Raw genomic sequence first — 4,025 nt, 5'->3', positions numbered from 1 at the left:
AAGATGTTTTAACTATTAAACTTTCATTATTTATAGGGATTTTGTTTTTATTATTTTTTGTGTTTGGCAAAAGGTAAATAGCCTCTGCATTGTCTGATTACCTCCCTTTTCTTCAATCTGCTCTCAGAAGAAGTTATAAATTTGACTTGATCTAGAGCTGGTTTGAGGCATCATATTTGCAATTTTAGATTTGTAAATGTCTTTTTTTTTCTAATGACCAACTGGTGATCAACTAAGTTGCCAAGTGTGTTGTTCTTTACACTGCTGTCAAACATTAGTGAGGTGTGCTATTTAAAAATAATCATTTACCAATGTTGTGTGTTTGTCTTAAGTATTAAGTTATAATTAACAAAATTACATTTTCAGGGTTGGTGGGCCGGTGAGGCCCAGTGTAATAATGTATATAAAAACACTTCACTGAACCTGGTGGAGGCGAGGAGTATGTATGACTGTGCTAGTGGTCATCAAACCTGCTACAGGACACTGATCTCCCTGCCGACCTCTAACACTAATCCCCTACCCCAATCCATTCAGCAAAGTGTGCTTTGGAAAGTGTTGGCAACTAAACCTGCAAGAACACTCTTAAGAAGTTCCTAAATCGTTCTTGGCTTCCCAGCAAACATTTGGTCATTGAATCACGAAGCCAGTTATGGAGTCTTTTAAGGTGAGGTTCTACGAAGAACCATGTTGGAACATGTTGTGAGCCACTAGCAATTCTTCTAAGAATAGAAAGTGGTTCTTAGTTGAACCAACCAAATTTATTATTTAATGAAAAAGTGCTTCTAATATAAGAAAATAAATAATAATATAATACAAAAAGTGCTTATTTCTTTAATGACACTTCTTTTAAAAAGCTGGTTTCACATGGTACCCTAACTTTTAAGACTTTACCCTTTCATGATTGTGGTCCCACCGGTGAACGTGATGTCAGCGTGAAGTCAGCCTTAATTTTACAGATTCATCCAATCCTGCCACTCATTCATTTTCCACAACATACAGCATATCCCTAAAACACAGGAATTCTCCACTCCACCTTAAATGGTGCTAAAGTTACAGACTAAACAGAACAGCAGCAGCTCATTCTGGACGGACTGTTGCAAGTTGCAGAACTTACTTGTGAAAGGGTTAAACTATGCAATACATCTCCAATAAAAGGGTCAGAGCTACCACAACTTAATGGCATGTATTTTAAACAAGTTTGCTGGAATTAAGCTTCTAGTCTTGTTGGAGCCTTTCTCTGGTGACCCAGTCTGTGATACACCAGAGGCTATGCATTAAAAAAAAAACACGGTTCAGAAGAAACCTAAAGAAGAATTCCTCACTCTCTGAGGGCCTGATCTGTCAGAGGACCCCAGCTCCTGTACTTCTCATCAGGCATGCATCATGCTGCAGGTAGTGCTGAGGCGATCAGGATAATTGTTTGCAGTTGCTGGTCAGCGTTCAGGGCCTCTGTGGATGTGAGGTAAGTGTTGCTCCTGCAGTGGATGGGAATTGATTTCTTGCTACTGCTTTCTGGACTTCGACACTAGGGAAGGTAAAAGAGGGTCAAATTTCTAAAAGCTAGCTTCACATTCTGAAGGTCTTTCCTGTCACTCTCTCATGCACTCTCCTAAAATATTTGCAATCCAGCATCATCGAGTGGGGGGGTACAGCTATTCACCGTTCTGTGGAAACATTGACAGAGGCAACCCAACTCCATCTCAACCCTGGCTCTATTCCTCCATTCACTGGGAGAAAAAAGGGGATCATTTTAATTGTAGGTTCCGCTCAAATTTATCATTTGTTTCTGACTGTTGATGTCTCGCAAGCGGACAGCGGGAGATTCTTGAGCCATGAGCTACCTCCCCACAATTCTGCTGTGCTACTGCGTCTTGTTGTGTTGTGATAGTTACCAGACTACCCCCTCAATGTTCTCCCTCTCTTCCACTCCATCCAAACAACTTCACATCCCTACTCTGCATCTCCCTGCCTTTACTGGAGAAGAATGTGATCCTTTTGTGTCCAAGAGGCCTACGATTCCAGACATGTTGTTTTTATTATGCCTGCCTAAGGTTAGTTAGCTAGCTTCTGTTACACAGGGGGGAATTCGTGAGCAGCAGACTAATGGTCAGTTCAGCTGCTATATTCATTAATCTGGCCTACAGAGGCAGAGGCTATTTTCTGTGAGTAAGTATGATTAATTAGGCAAAGCCATTTTTCAAAACGTCAGCATTTTTAACCTTCCCTCTTCACATGCTTGCTCAGGAAAATACGGTGGAGTAAACCAATACGTTTCCATATTATGATGAAAATGTATAGTAATGAACACATTTTATATCCTCATACATTTACGTCTGACATTTATAGCTGATGTATAGCTCACAGTAAGAGCATTCACATTGCTGTTTTTCAGTACAGTACACTGGAGTCCATTTATCTGCTGATATAACACTACAAGGATCACTCCTTCTAGTCCTTGGAAAGAGTTCTGTCATCGTTTTCAGATCTTTCTACAATTCTTTTTTTGTCTCTGTAAGGGAGGTGTCTGTGTGTTTGGCTATCCAGGTGTTTGTTGCACCTGTTGATTGTCTAGATGATTGAACAGTGGTTTGCTTTTTACAGTTTTATTTCCATAGGACATGAACTGTGTGAAACTATATGATTAAGTTTGATAAAATGATTGAAGGAAAACAAACTTCTCTACTCCTTTGAGTTGCCATATCATCTGATAAATCACAGGCAGTTCAGATTTATCAAGTAATTTGAGGAACTGTTCCTCAAACCCTTTTGAAGAACTGTTAAGAAAATGAAAAAAATGTCTCCTCTATCTTCTCCTGCACAGCTCCTTGTCTGTACTCAGTGAACCATTTTTTGAGAGATGTTTTGGATCATTGCCCTGCTGAGATCCAATCGTGACCCAGACATCTAGGAGATTAGTATGTGTCTGGGATCCATGATAACATGTAACTGCTTTCCCAAGGTATGTCTAAATGTTTGCGTAAATCCCTTCTAATAAATACATTCAGCTACTTTAAGCTGTACCCATTGCTGACACAGATGTGCAAATGAAAACGCACACACACACACACACACACACACACAGCTTGTCTAGTCCCTGTAGAGAAATACTGCCAATGGAAAAGGACTCTCTGGAGCACATAAACATGAACCGATTGGCACCATGACTAATGCCAGGTGTGGCCTAGAGGGTATAAAGCTCCTCAGCATGGAACTGTGGAGCAGTGCAACTGTAGAATGATGGTTGGTGCTCCATCCAGTGCTTTTGGGATGAGTTAGGGAGTAGAGGATGAGCCTCACTGACCTCACTAATGCACATTGCTGTAAAATCTAGTAGAAAGCCTTCACTGGACAGTAGAGACAGTTACTCCAACATAAGCAGGACTTACAACCCTCAATTTTGGAAGAAACAATGCATGAACATGTGTCCCAATACTTTAGACCATACAGTGTATTTGGATGAAAATTGGCCCACAACACATCACAGATCCACCAACTTAATCGGGTTCTTCCTTTTTTTTGTGAGAGCACTACTAAGGTGAGGTGCTTCAGTATCTCTGTATGTACAGGTTTTAACACTGCAGAGATGACTCAAGGAAAGTTCTGCCTTCTGCTTTACTGAAACGATATCCTGACTGACACTGTTGAGGCAGATGGCTGTAATAAAATGACTAAGCTTGACCAGACAACAAAAAGATGACTTTTTAAGTATACTTCATGAAAGCCGCTCTCTTAGCTTTGGTCATTTTGGATGTTTAATAAACAGTCACGCTTTGTAGCCGTTAAATTATGATGGGTTCCATCTGAGAGTAACACGTACAGAAGCACTTAACAAGTTTTAAGCAACACTAAGTAGCTTTTTATCTTAAAATCGTAGTAGGGAAAACAGCACTGCTGTTGGTAATCTGTGCTTGGCCTGCTACTAACTGCAGTATGTAACTTTGGAGAACATATTTGTGTAAAATCTGGAAACATTACTCTATCGTGACAGTCCACATCTCTCAGCTCGTCCAGAAAAACGTGTCTTA

The sequence above is a fragment of the Salminus brasiliensis genome, chromosome 25 (assembly GCF_030463535.1).
Source record: "Salminus brasiliensis chromosome 25, fSalBra1.hap2, whole genome shotgun sequence".
NCBI classification, from domain to species: Eukaryota; Metazoa; Chordata; class Actinopteri; order Characiformes; family Bryconidae; genus Salminus; species Salminus brasiliensis.
Note: the sequence above shows the minus strand (reverse complement) of the source record.